This window comes from Gopherus evgoodei, unplaced genomic scaffold, assembly GCF_007399415.2.
Source record: "Gopherus evgoodei ecotype Sinaloan lineage unplaced genomic scaffold, rGopEvg1_v1.p scaffold_77_arrow_ctg1, whole genome shotgun sequence".
In the NCBI taxonomy this organism is placed as follows: Eukaryota; Metazoa; Chordata; order Testudines; family Testudinidae; genus Gopherus; species Gopherus evgoodei.
In genome coordinates this window covers 138,450-152,758 of record NW_022060098.1, presented here as the reverse complement: position 1 = coordinate 152,758, position 14,309 = coordinate 138,450, and the positions used below count along the sequence as shown (strand labels likewise).

Genomic DNA, 14,309 nt, shown 5'->3' with positions numbered 1-14,309 from the left:
GTGCCTGCAACAGTTTTGGCATCCCTGAGTGGGCTCGAGGCTAAAATTAGCCTTGCCCGGATCCCCCCTGGTAGTCAACGGATCGCGGCGACAACTGACGCCCAGTGCTCACTGGTGACTTCACCTAGGGCCTGGCTGGAGACGCAGTTTGACCGACCTCAGAGGGCGCAACGGTGCAACACACTCGAGTAGTAGAGAAGCAGTTGAGGGCAATGGTGAGGAACCGTTCCCTTGGATAAGGTAGGAACAGTCCAGTTGCCTGGACTTTGTCTCTTAGGACCTGCGGACGCCCAGTGTCTTCCTGTGGCATGGGGCAGAGACAGAGTAAAGTGGGGAGGGCATGGTGCACACTCCTAGAATGCAATCTAGTGAATTGGAAGGTGTTTGGTTTGGATCCGATGACTAAGCATAAACTGAAAAAGTTCTGTATAGTAGACTGGCCTCAATATCAACTAGAGGACCAGAAAAGGTAGCCACCGGAAGGATCACTTAATTATAACACGATCCTCCAATTACTCCTGTTTTGTCAGCGAACGGGTAGCTTCTGAAACTGTTTGTATGGAGAGCTCTTGTAAAAAAATCCCCCACCGTAGCTCCTGTTCTTCCCCCTGTCTGGCGGAGTGCAAGGATTCAAAAGCAGGTTAGGGATAGTGCAGGTACAAAGGAGGGACCTGTCTAGAAAAGGGAGACCCTATGTCCTAGTGCACTCTCTCCCTGTTGTAGCTAAAAAGCAAGATCAGATGCAAAATGGTACTGGGGGCCAGTGTGAGTGACTGTTACCGGAAGATGCCCAGAGTACCCTGTGAAGCAAAAGCTCATGACCAGGACTACTCTGACGCAAGCCCAGTAACTAGTGGATCTTTAGGAGGTCCGACCCATGGTGGGCTGACTCGGCCTGGCATCGTCCGGTGAGGAAGCTACCTGGGTCTAGGAGTGTGTGTACCCATCTTCCCTCCCCCTTTCCTTTCCGTGTGGGCTACTGACAGTCTGATCATCTCACTGGATGCAATCAGAGTAAGCGGCGCCGTCTCCCAGAGACTAGACGACGCTCTTTGTTGAAGGGAGGTGTAGGAGGATCGTGGACATCCTCGTTAGCCTCTCCTGTGTGAGTACTCTGTAGGGAAAAATCCTTAGTTTATGAGCCGCTCGCGCGGACAGGGCACCCTCCCTGTGTGTGTAAGTGGAAAATGGATGGGGGTCAGTCTAAACATTCCACCTCACTCCCTAATGGTACCCCAGCATATTACATGTACGTACATTATGGTTCATCAACCTGCAGGTATTTAGAGAATTGGAGTATTTACACGCGTGAAAATCCATCTAAACAATGCCCAGTAGAAGGTACTTCAATCTAGATAAGATCATACATCTAAGAGGAGCGTTTAATCACCAAAAAGCCCTAACACAGCATGAGCAAATTTGTCTATTGAGGAAACGAACCGGTTAATTTGAAATTCAGCTTGCCCCAGGGATAAAAAAAAAGTTGCTCTGCGTTCAAGGTCAAGAATCAACGCAGACTATGCTAAGTACAAAGAAAAACTGCTTTCGGCCCCAGCTGGCTGTGGAAAAATGAAAATTGACAGAGGTGAACCAAAGGCAATATAAGTTACAGAACTGAGATTACATTTGCAAAGCTTAACTGTCCAGTAAGATCCAACAGTGTGCCTTTGTGACCCCGGAGCCGGTGTGGCTTGGTGACACCAAAGAAGCCACAGGCAGCTGACCTGGACTGGAATCTCTGAAAGAGACGCCGCAGGAGATTCCAGGGTGTAAAAGAACAGCCCTCCCAAGAGCGAAAGCATGTTGGAAATTCTGGACAAACTATATACAGAATAATCTCCCGTCCACCTCTACCCCTTCTCTGAACATTATACATAGAAGTGGCCAGTCTGGACGTATGCGTGTGAGTATGAAAGGGGCTTAGGGCTTGGGGCATTAATGTTTTCCTGAGTGATGCGGGAGCATTCCCAACACTCTCCATTGTTGTTTTATTATTTTATTAATGAAACTTTAAAATTCAGTTATATGTATCACCTGACACGAGGGATAGATTAGTAACAGAAATTTGTCACAGTTTGGTGAGCAATTAAAAATGGGGGAGCCCTGCAGAATTTACACCATCTATTTGTTTTACCCTTGTTATTTTATGTTTGCTTTGCTTGGTACTGTTGGTGTTATATGTTGAGAACTGCATGAGTAAAAATGAGCCCTAATAGGATAAGGAAACGCTATCTGGTTCTGGTTCTGTTCTGTTTAACCGGTTACTGTTGTTTTTCTGCTCTGTTCATTTGGGCTTTAGGAGTGTGGACGGAACTGAACCTCTCGTTCGTAATTCCTCGGAGTGGAAGCCATGTGTGTGAGGAAGCTCTGAGGTCGAATTGAGATCCTTCTGTCCCATCCCCTGTAGCGGTCAGTGTATAGAAGTGGGAAAGCCTGGCTTAGACTGTAATTCCTTCTGCTCTCTGTGTAATTCTCTTTTCTGTTTAAGTGTCAGCAGACAGATGGATGGGTCTCTGGGTAAACACTCTAAAGGGGTTTGGATTATATGTTAAGTAAATGGCCTTTGCCCAATGGGCCATGTGTTTTTGTCCAGGTGACAAGCCTCACGAGGGAGGACTCGGGTAGTCTTTTGAGTAAGAATGTTTAAGGGAAGAGACCAGGAGGGGTGGGAGCTAGTTGAGAAGCCCACCCTTCTAGATAAACTGTTAGTGGAACAAGTTGGTGCCTATGGAAGGGACGGTTCAGCAAGAAAAGCAGGATCGGCCCAGGCTGGCAGGCAACAGACAGAGAGACTGGAAAACAGATTGGAAAACTTTAAGGGTGTAGTGAAGGAAGGAGTCAGTAAGTGTAAGCATGGGGATTTCAAATACCCAGGACTTACTTGGAATGGTGAGTTAAGTTGATAAAAGTGGCTGTTGGGAGACAAGCAAGTGATTTAAGGGAGAGTGAGAAGTGAACTCTGTAATTGCTGGAGGGAACAGCAGTTGAATTTTGTAAAAATGCTAAAGAAGAAAGTTCTTGGTGTCTGTGAAATGTTTGTAAATAAATTTAGGCAAAGAAATTATTGGATTGCAATCATTTGGTTTGGCTATGAACAATTTAGTTAAATTAGCTGAAGAATGTATGCAGTGTTATGTAATTGAAAACCTGGGCTGCCTATGAAACAAATACAAGAAAATATGGGGTAATTCCTCTGTTTTGCCTGAAGTCAACAAGGGTATTTGTATATTTCAAGCGATGATTGTCTGCCCAGAAGAGGTGGGTAGACCTCTGGGTTTTTTTTGTCTTTCAGATAACCAGAGAAAACTGATGCCAGCTGAACAGCATTTAACGTACCATGCATTTACTGGCACAATAGGAATTATGTTTTGTGTTCTATGTTCTGTCTTGTGGTGTTTGTCTTGTGGCCAGAATTGTTGTGTTTAATATTTTTATAAAATAGTCTAGTTTAAAATCAAACAAAAAGGTTAAATTAAAATGCAGATACTTGTCTTGTTCAACTTGAAATACAAAGTTTGGATAAATCAGGAGAATGTGATATACTAAAGTCTAATGCATTTCCTTAAGTAAGAAAAAGAAACTTCATTGGCCAAATTGTTAATTGCAAAAATTGTTGTTAAAATTTGCATACCAACAGTCTTTGGAAGCAAAGATATGAAAAGTTAACCCACTCCCCATATTGTACATGGGATCTTTCTGGCTACCTCAGATTTCTAGCCAGAGGGCTGGGGATGGCGGGAAGCTATTGGACTAGAGGTTGAATTGAATGAACTCCTCAAAGTGGGTGTGCTTGTCCTGGCTTGTTGCTCCAAAGCTCTGTAATAAGGTTATTTTAGTAAAAGGGTGTGTGTGGCATATATTGAATAATAAGACTAATGTACTGTATAATGGCAATGTTTGTGTGTTCATTGTTGGGAAAAAGGTGTATAAGTGAAAAGTGGAAGTTTCCTTTGCAGGTTAAAAGAAGCCAAGAAGGGAAAAAGGACAAAGAACAGAATGAGTTAATGGAAAAAAGAATTAGCTAGCAAGCTCAAGCTATAGATAAGACACTGACTCCATTCAAGGACACTGCTTACAGTTAAGACTTGGCTAACAACCAGAAAAAGGAGGGCTTGAATTTGCCCACACAGCTATGAGATCTGAAAAACACTGCCAGGCATTAATGAAATGCGTTAGGTTTCTTTTCTCACAGGTAAAGAAGTGCTACCCAAAGACCCTAGCAGCCCTGCTATTCCTTGGAACAAGGAAACTGGATTGATGTAAAGGTCCACCAACGAAAGATTGCTCTGGCTCCACACTGGAAAGGCCCTTATTAAGTCCTGCTAACTACCAACACCGCTGTGAAGTGCCAAAAACTGACTGCCTGTACCCATGATTCTCACTGCAAAAAGACCCCTCCACATTGGGAGAATTCTCCTACTGATGAATAGCCTATTTCTCCTTCTAGCACCATTGTGCCTTTTGGACAGCAGGGAAAAAGTACATGGTGAAGTGCTAGTAACATCTCCCTTGTCCACTGACAGATCTACTGTGACTTTGAATTTTTCTAGAAAAAGTAAAATCATTACAGGGTGATGTGCTGGTAACCTCTCCCCTGTAGGATGCTGAACCACGACCGTTTCGGGGAAGAAGAAGGAACACTCAGTAATTGCCAAAGTCCAGGAATTCCTGACTAGAAAGGACATTAAGAACTGACCCTGGTGAAGAAACAAAGAATTATACACTGGCGGGAAGACATTTGTGGGACCCATGCTTGGGAATGTGGTATTGATTGGAGCTTGGGGTTTATTTTACAGGCTGTGCCCTGTGTCCTGGAGAGTGACTAATAATGTAACCCCCCCTCCTATGCTATTAATGTCGATGCCTTTTGAAAGTACCTGAGAATAGTTAAATAACAGGTGTATTATAGTACTACACCAAGGAAAGATGGTCTTGAATATCACTGAGGCTGGGAATGCATTGCAGTGGGATCTAGTATGTTTAGGAATTCGGGATTTCTTGAATGACCAGCGGATGGCCATTCAGAGTGATCTTGAGTACCAGACTTGGCCCACTGCCCTTACAGATGCATCAGAAATACCATCTGATCTGTGATCATGAAGACATATGCAGACACTTTCTGGGTGGAAGTGTGGCTTCCCAGGGCGGGGCGTGCGCCCTTATAGGGGATGAATGCTGTACTTATGTCCCAGAAAATGCACAGGATATTAACAAGCACATCATGTCAGCCAAACAGGCCTTTGAACAGTGGAAGGCCTAAAAAGGGGAATCCACTATTTCTGATTCCCTCTTGGACTGGTTACCCAACCTGGGGGGACTAGGGGAAGGCATTGTTCGCCTCCTGCTCACTGGTGCGGTGTTGTGTATCATTACTCTCCTCTTGCTTGCTTGTTGTAAAGCACTCCAGCTCCCTAGAGCTTAATCGCTTTTTGTCCTCAAAGAATGAGAAACCTCAGCCAAAAGTTTGTTGAGTATTCTCAAAGGAGGGAGTTGTTGGTGTCACTAGACATAAATCTAGGCCTCAGGAAATCATAGCTCCTCCATGTTGAACTCTACTTGATCTAGAAAGCTAGCAGCTGTGAAATTAAATGTGTAACAGTAAATTATCAGTTGCAGCACAGCTAAAACCGGTCTAAAGCAGTGGTGATAAGGCCAGTGCACCTTTAGCAGAAGGACAAGATAACTCTCAGAAGGAAAACTTACTAACGAGCTGCCGCGGCCAAGATTACTTAATGCACCTGCGCTTACGTAACTGCTACAGGGGGAGGAAGGAGGAGGAGGGAGGGGAAGAAAGAGAAAAAAAACTTATAAAAAGGGAGAAGCCGCTTGTGTAGGTGTGCATGATTTGAGACGTTCGTCTCCTTGCACCGCTTTGAGATCTCAAATAAACTTTGCTTGCTTCTCCACCCTGATGTGTGTTCATTGGCGCTTCACACTCTGGGCAACAAACCACTGTTGCTTACCTCGGGCACCCTCTGTGCCTGAAACAAGCCTGTGATGATTGAGGGTGATTCAGTTGTCTCAGAGTTGGTTGTAAATACAGCTAAAGCCCAGGAAGTGAATGGTCCTAAGTTTGTGTCTGCTGAGGAAAATGGCACTTTAACTAGGGTGCATCCAGTTAGTGTCTTAGCAAAATCCCAGAGACCAGACAATTCTGGTGCTTGTAGTTCGCCAGTTGCTAATGTGTGCTTGGAAAAGGGTGTAGCAGCTATGTCTAATCAGGGTGATACCCTAGCCAGGGCACAAGGACAGCAAAAAGGTGATTTAATTGTGTTACCTACTGACAGTTTGACAACTTGTAGCAAGAAGGAAAAGATTCCTGAACCTGTTCATGGCCAAGGGAAGGAGAAGGCTTCTAGCCTGTTAGTTAAAAAGTCTATAGGTTTGCCTGGAAGGGGATTGTGTAGGAATCTGCCTGATGGGCCAGAGGTGATTCTGGATGTAAGTGAGACCCAGAAAGAGTCTGTGGGGGCTCAGGAAAGTGTTCCTTTAGAGCAAGCCCTAGGTGAAGAGGGTAAGGGCAGAAGTTCTGAGAGGGGTGAATTGCTGCTTAAAGAAGCTCCTAGGGAAAGGAACACTCCTGGTAACTTGTGCAAGCAGTTTACTGCAACTGAAGGGTGTGAAAGTGATTTAATCAAGGAAGTTTCAGTTCCTAACAGCCAGAAATTTTCTGTTGTGAATGGATCCACTGACTCTCCCTTTGAAAGATCCAGTGTGGGTAGCTTTGAAAAGATCTCAGATGGAGTAGAAGCTGTTAAGAAAGTTGAGGAGCCCTATAACCCCGTGGCTGTGTGTGGCCAGCTTGTTGGGAAAACAATCGTGTTGGGACAGGAATGCCTCCATGCTAATTCTGTGAGTGAGCAGTCTGTGCTTCAGGATCTAAGGACAGATTTGGTTGCTGGTGTTTCAGAGCTAAACGATTTTATGGCTAAATGCCAAGATCCCTACACTGTGAACAACATTAATATCTATGTTAATTTGATGTTAATTGGGTTCCAAACATTTGCCAGAGCTTGTATAGATAAAATAGCTAGTTTCTTTAGCGCTTGGTAAGATCATATGAGACATACAGAAATCCTGCAGCAAAAGCAGATCCAATCCACTGTTGTTCAAACTAAGTTTTACCTTAAGTTTGTAAAGAAATTCAATCATGTTACTGAACATAAGTTTGGTAAAGCATTTCTGTTATACATCAATATGGTTTCTAACCCAGTTAGCTGTAATAAGACAAAACCCAGGATGGGGATCTCTTAGGATGCAGTCAATGATGTCTGTATCACCCCTTCCTGCATCAATTTTGCGTTGGGGGTGTGACGTTATTGATATAAACTGGGAACATATAGAACATGGTTTGCAACCAAGGTCCTGTAGTGGCACCAAATCCTATGTAAAGGGGGTCATATAAGGTGCCTAAGACCAGGTTCTGGGTTGCTGGTTATGATTATGCTGTCTGTATGTCTGTATCATTTTGTAGTTGAAGTTATAAGTACTGGCTGTATACTGTCTGTATTTCAAATTGGTGCTGCAGTTCTGGGAAACACCCCAGACAAGTTGGCGTCAGCTCTGCTTAGCCTGCTTGATGGCTCATTAAGGACCATCAGCTACACAATTGACCCATTGAGAGGAGGCAGATACGCCATGTAACTCAGCAAAGTATGCAGGGACTTGAACATGTGACTCCAAACTCCATTTTGCTGTAATTTTCCACAGTAAGAACAAAGAAGTGTTCTTACACCTGGAAGTGCCTAATTAAGGCTGATGCCTCATCTCCATCTGGTCTTCCATCCTGCTTCCTACCTCTGGAGGGACTTTGCTAAAAGCTGAAGCTCTACACAAGGGACTGATGACCCATCCCAGCGGGGGATGTTCTCCAGAGACTTGATTTGAACCTGCAGTTTACTCCATCACTGCTACAAGCCTGATTTAAGAACTTTGCCAATACTGTATGTAATTGATTCCTTTTAACCAATTCTAACTCTCATCTCTATCTTTTTCCCTTTATGAATAAACCTTTAGATTTTAGATTCTAAAGGACTGGCAACAGCGTGATTTGTGGGTAAGATCTGATGTGTATATTGATCTGGTTCTGGGGCTTGGTCCTTTGGGATCGAGAGAACCTTTTTCTTTTACTGGGGTGTTGTTTTTCATAACCATTCATCTCCAGAACGAGTGGCGCCGGTGATGATACTGTGAGACTGGAGTGTCTAAGGAAATTGCTTGTATGACTTGTGGTTAGCCAGTGGGGTGAAACTGAAGTCACTTTTGTCTGGCTGGTTTGGTTTGCCTTAGAGGTGGAAAAACCCCAGCCTAGGGCTGTAACTGCCCTGTTTGAGCAAATGGTCCTGAATTGGCACTCTCAGTTGGGTCCCCCCAGAACCGTATCATCACAGGCTAGGGGCTGCCTTCCCTCCCTAGCTCTGCGAGGGGACTTGGGAGCGGCCATTCGTGTGGGGGCGGGGCGCTGGGTTCCCTTCACAGCTCTGCGAGAGGACTGGGGACCGGGCATTCCAGCGGGGGTGGGGTGCTGCCATCCATCCCCAGCTCTGCCAGGGGACTGGGGAACGACCATTCCTGCGGGGGCGGGGCACTGCCTTCCTTCCCCAGGTCTGCAAGGGGTCTGGGGAGCGGCCGTTCCAGTGGGGCAGGGCGCTGCCTTCCCTCCTCAGCTCTGCGACGGGAATGGGGAGCGGCTATTCCTGCGGGGGGAGGGCGCCTAACTGCATCCCTGACTCTGCGACGGGAATGGGGAGTGACCAGGCACTGCCTTCCCTCCCCGGCTATGCAAGAAAAGTGTGGAGCGGCTGTTACAGCGGGTAGGAGGGCGCTGCCTTCCCTCCCTAGCTCTGCAAGGGGACTGCGGAGCAGCCGTTGCAGCTGGGGTAGGGCGCTGCCTTTACATCCTGCTCTACGAGGGGACTGGGGAGTGACTGATGCCACGGGGCAGAGCTCTGGGTTTCCTCTTCAGCTCTGCCAGGGGACTGGGGAGCAGCCGTTTCAGCAGGGGCGGGGCACTGGGTTCCCCTCCCAGCTCTGCCTGGGGACTGGGGAGCAGCCGTTTCAGCAGGGGCGGGGAGCTGCATTCCCTCCCCATCTCTGCCAGGGGACAAGGGAGCTGCCGTTCTTGCAGGGGTGGCGCACTACCTCCCCTCCCTAGGTCGCCGAGGGGACTGGGAAGCGGTTGTTCCTGCAGGGATGGGGCGCTGGTTTCCCTCCCCAGCTCTGCGAGGGCTCTGGGGAGCTGCTGTTCCAGCGTGGGCAGGGCGCTGGGTTCCCTCCCCAGCTCTGCAAGTAGACTTGGCAGCCGCTGTTCCTGCGGGGGCGGGGCACTACCTTCCCTCCCCAGCTCTGCCAGGGGACTGGGCAGCGGCCGTAGCGGCTGGGGGTGGGGCGCTGCCTTCCCTCCCTGGCACTGCGAGGGGACTGAGGTCGGCAGTTCCTTTAGGGGCGGGGCGCTAGGTTTCCTCCCCAGCTCTGCTAGGGGACTGGGGAACGGCCGTTCCAGTGGGGGCAGGGCACTGCCTTCCCCCTCCGGCTCTGTGAGGCGACTGGGGAGCGGCTGTTTGACGGTGCTGCCCGTGGGAGCCAGCTGAAGTCTCTCAATCAGGGTGAACTGCTTACAAAACAGGGCAGACAAATCCCAAACGCTGGTGGTTATTCCAATACTTAGATTTACCAACCAGCACAAAACAGCTTCTGTTGTACCTCACTGGTTACTTAAAAGTTTAAACCACGCAGTTCCCTTAAAGTGCCCAGCCTCAGGCCTCCGTCCAGACACACCTGTCAGATATGATGATGATTCCTGAAAATCTGACTTCATCGTATAAAAGAAAAGGTTTTTCCAATCCCAAAGGATCAGCCACATACCCAGGTTCAATTATAACTTAGATTTTACTCAAAATACACGCCATAGCCAATTCTCACTAACTAAGCTAAAATTTATTAAAAAATAAAAGATGTTGTTTAAAAGATCAATATACATACAGACTTGAATTTAATTCTTGAGTTTCAGATGCATAGCAGAGGTGAGCTTGTAGATGCCAAGAGTCCTTTTAGAAATTGTCTATAGGTTACAGTCCAATTTCCATATTCTAGGTCGCTCCCCTTTTTGAAATCCAAAGCAGATTTGAGATGAAGAAGGATCGTGTCCCAGGGTTCTTATACATTTCCAGCAGCCTTTCGGCCTGAGAAAACAATAGGCTTAACTCCTTCTCCCAAACATCCTGGCAATTATACAAAGTCATTTATCCATTAAGCAGTTCAGACACGGGTTACCACAACCTTCTAAGAGACATATAGACAATAATACTATTTTACTCGAGTATCATCATAAATGCTAATATTCCTTTTTTTAATCTTTGAATTAAAACTATAGCAATAGACAAGACTCATTTGCTTACATCACAAGACCTGAGCAAACATCTACCCTTCTACCTCTGACAATGCAGACTTGCATTTCAAAGCTCTGTTCATTTATATATCTTGCTAACCAGTCCGTAATGTTCACCCATGGGTCAGGTCAGTTGGTGAGGTGAGTTAATTAACTCTTTCTGGCCCTGTCACCTTTCACTGAGATTTTATAGTACACTCATAATTTCACAGCCCCACTCCCACTGGAATCGCCATTCCCGAGGCCCCTCCCAGAGCTGGGGAAGGAAGGGAGGGTCCTGCCCCCGCTGGAACCGCAACATTCCAGGCCCATCCCAGAGCTGGGGAGGGAAGCCAGCGCCCCACCCCCACTCAAACCACTGCTCCCCACTGGCCTCCCAGAGCTGGAAAGAGAACCAATCCTCCCACCCCCGCTCCATCCGACCCTCCCCAGAACTCTCTCAGAGCCGGAGAGGGAAGCCAGTGCCCCTCCCCCACTCGATCTGCCACTTCCCACTCCCCTCCCAGAGCTGAGGATGGAAACAAGAGCCCCTCCCCCGCTGGAACCGCCAGTCTCTGCTCCCATCCCAGAGCTGGGGAGAGAAGCGAGCGCCCCGCCCCCGCTGGAACCGCTACTGCGCAGGCTCATCCCAGAGCTCGGGAGGGAACCCAGCACCCCTCCCCCACTCGAACTACAACTCCCAGGCCCCTCCCAGAGCTGGAGAGGGAACCCAGCACCCCAACTCTGTTGGAACCGCCACTCCCCGCTCCCCTCCCAGAGCTGGGGAGGGAACCCAGCCCCCGCCTCTGCTCGAACTGCCACTCCCCACACCCCTCCCAACCATTAGAGTGATCTCTGGTTAGCATGCATATAGGTTCTTTTATTGTTTAATATGTTCTCTCTGTAACGCCTTTACCTTGAGAATCACTGTTTGCTGGCCATGGGCTGTATCGTACCTTAACTAGGGGCAGTTCTGCTGTTCCTAGCCTCTGAGGAAGAAAGGCCAAGCAGGCCTGCTGAGGGAGAGGATCTGCCTTAGTGGGGAATTCACACTGTAGGCAGGTAGCAGTGCAGCCTGGAGATACTACAGCTAGGAGGCAGAGAGATGTGGGTTTCTACCCAAGAGAGGTGCCAGCTGGACAGTCTGAGAATGGGTGCCCTTGCTGGACCACAGAGGGGGAATACAGGTGCAATGGCCCTGAATAAGGACAGAGAGAGCACAAGGAAACAATAAGACATCATCTGTCATACTGATAGTGATCTCAGCACACAACCTGCCTAACCATTTGCATGTGTTTCTAGGCTTCATAGAACAAGGGAGTTGTATGGAGGGATGGGAAAGAGGATAACCAGGTAGGCCAGGGGATGTTTATGAGGAGTTCTTCCAAAGAGCAAGGGACAAAGCCCAGAACCACAGAAATGTCAGGGTGGAAGGGAGCTCAAGAAGTAATCAACTCCAGCCCTCGGCCTATGACAGTGTTGCTTCGGATTTGAGGGATGTGTGTACCCTAGAACAAGAGCAACCCAACTACAAACATATTATTTACATTCAGCCACCCTGAAGTAATGAAATAGACCACCACACAGTTAAGGGTTATTTTCGAGACAGGAGCAAGGTCATACCTAGCTACCTCATAGCTCATTCAGCCCCCGCTTCTGCTTAGTATTTAAAAACTCCATATTGTCCTTATCACTGCTGGCCTAGATTCCTCCTCCTGTCCCTCTCTTACCAGGTCAGATGAGGTGGCTGAAAGGTTAAGGTGATGGACTACTAATCTACTGTGCTCTGCATGCATGGGTTCAAATCCCATCCTCATGGGATGTTTTTAGTCTTCACCCCTCCTTTATAGACAACCATCTCCCCTTTGGTACAATGACAGATCAAACAATAATGCTTCTTGCAAATAAAAACCTTCTCAGAAACTCAGACAACCCTCTCTCCTCCCCATCCTGGCTTTAAATAAAAAGTCTAAAGCTCAGATTTCTGAAAAAAAATTCTCTAGTTCTGTATTTCTTAGTTTTTATCTCAAAAGGTAACATCCTCATCATCTCCCCCAAACACCCTGAGACCTCCTCAAATTATAAAAATACCCCATTTCTCAGCAAGGCCATGACAGTGACCCACAGCTAGAATGTCTAGGGCAAGGTGTCCTGAAGAAGGCAAGTCAAACATTTTCTCCCTGCTTCCTTTGGCAAGGTCTGACTGGGAAAAGAAAATTCCCCAAACCGAAAATTTTCTGCTGAAAAACCAATACTAGTATGTTTGAGAACTTTGATTTGAATGTATTATTGTTATTCTCTTCTGATTTATCTCAGTTCAGTCTTTGTCCTCCAGATGTGTTTCCAGCTGTTGAGTTGTGGGGGAGAGAGGCCAATTCATAATGTCTCTACTTCCCTTTCATAGTTTCTTCCAACTTGCTAGGAAGTACCTTTGCTATGACATGAGTCAAGCACTGTCCATTGTCTCTGTGCTATCTCGGAGAAATCTGCATTGTGCACGGTTCCTAGAATAGTCCTTGGGAGTGTAGATACCTTTAATGGGCTAGCAGCGAGTCTGGATCCTCCATTTTTGCACCTGAAAGGCTGGTGGTAGGCATTTCCCAACCTCATAACATGTTTCTGTAATGCACACAGAATGACAGATCAAACCGTGTGGCAGTGCAAAGGTGCTCACTGCTCTCCCCTGCCCCAATGCTCCTCCATGGGCCCATAGAGGGTTGGGGGGAGTGAGGAGCAACACTATGTGCTCCATGCGTCCTGGTCACTTTCCCCACCTGGGCTGTGCTGTGAGGGGAGCATCAGAAGCTGCTGCTCTCTGCCCTCCCCTTATGCAGCCCAGCTGAGGAAAGTGACCTGGATGCAGGGAGCTCGGATGACGTCACTTCTCATCTCCCCACCCCCACAGCCCCTAGGGGTACCCGGAGGAGCAGCATCCCAGGGAGGAGCAATGCTAGCTGCTCCATGCACACAGATCACTGTCCGCACGTGGGTGCAGGAGGGGGCGCAGGGGTTGGGGACAAAAGAGCGGGGGAAGGGGTTGGGGTGAAGGGGGTGCAGGAGAGGGGCAGTGGCTGGTGGCACAGGAGGGGGTGCAGGGGTTAGGGGTGAAGGGAATTCAGGAGGGGGCAGTGGCTGGTGGCACAGGAAGGGGTGCAGGGGTTAGGGGTGAAGGGGGTGCAGGAGATGGCAGTGGCTGGTGGCACAGGAGGGGGTGCAGGGGTTAGGGGTGAAGGGGGTGCAGGAGAGGGTCAGTGGCTGGTGGCACAGGAGGGGGTGGAGGGATTAGGGTGAAGGGGGTGCAGAAGAGGGGCAGGGGTTGGGGCGCAGGGGTTAGGGTTGAAGGGGTGCAGGAGAGGGTCAGTGGCTGGTGGCACAGGAGGGGGTGCAGAGGTTAGGGGTGAAGGGGGTTCAGGAGAGGGGCAGTGGCTGGTGGCACAGGAGGGGGTGCAGGGGTTAGGGGTGAAGGGGGTGCAGGCGAGGGGCAGTGGCTGGTGGCACAGGAGGGGGTGGAGGGGTTAGAGGTGAAGGGGGTGCAGGAGATGGCAGTGGCTGGTGGCACAGGAGGGGGTGGAGGTATTGAGGGGCAGGGGTTGAGGCGCAGGGGTTAGGGGTGAAGGGGGTGCAGGAGAGGGTCAGTGGCTGGTGGCACAGGAGGGGGTGCAGGGGTTGGGGTGAAGAGAGTTCAGGAGGGGGCAGGGGTTGGGGCGCAGGGGTTAGGGGTGAAGGGGGTGCAGGAGAGGGGCAGTGGCTGGTGGCACAGGAGGGGGTGCAGGGGTTAGGGGCGAAGGGAATTCAGAAGGGGGCAGTGGCTGGTGGCACAGGAAGGGGTGCAGGGGTTAGGGGTGAAGGGGGTGCAGGAGATGGCAGTGGCTGGTGGCACAGGAAGGGGTGCAGGGGTTAGGGGTCAAGGGGGTTCAGGAGGGGGCAGTGGTTGGTGGCACAA

General features: G+C 48.8%; 1 long non-coding RNA gene across 1 annotated transcript; it reads right to left on the bottom strand.

Moving 5' to 3' along the window:
* Positions 1-5,077: 5,077 nt before the first annotated feature.
* Positions 5,078-10,361, bottom strand: LOC115643908. The gene is made up of 3 exons (XR_003998395.1): positions 10,204-10,361; positions 6,577-6,580; positions 5,078-5,088 (listed from the first exon to the last, which is right to left on the bottom strand). It is a non-coding gene; the product is annotated as an uncharacterized LOC115643908 (long non-coding RNA).
* Between the last annotated feature and the right edge of the window lie 3,948 nt (positions 10,362-14,309).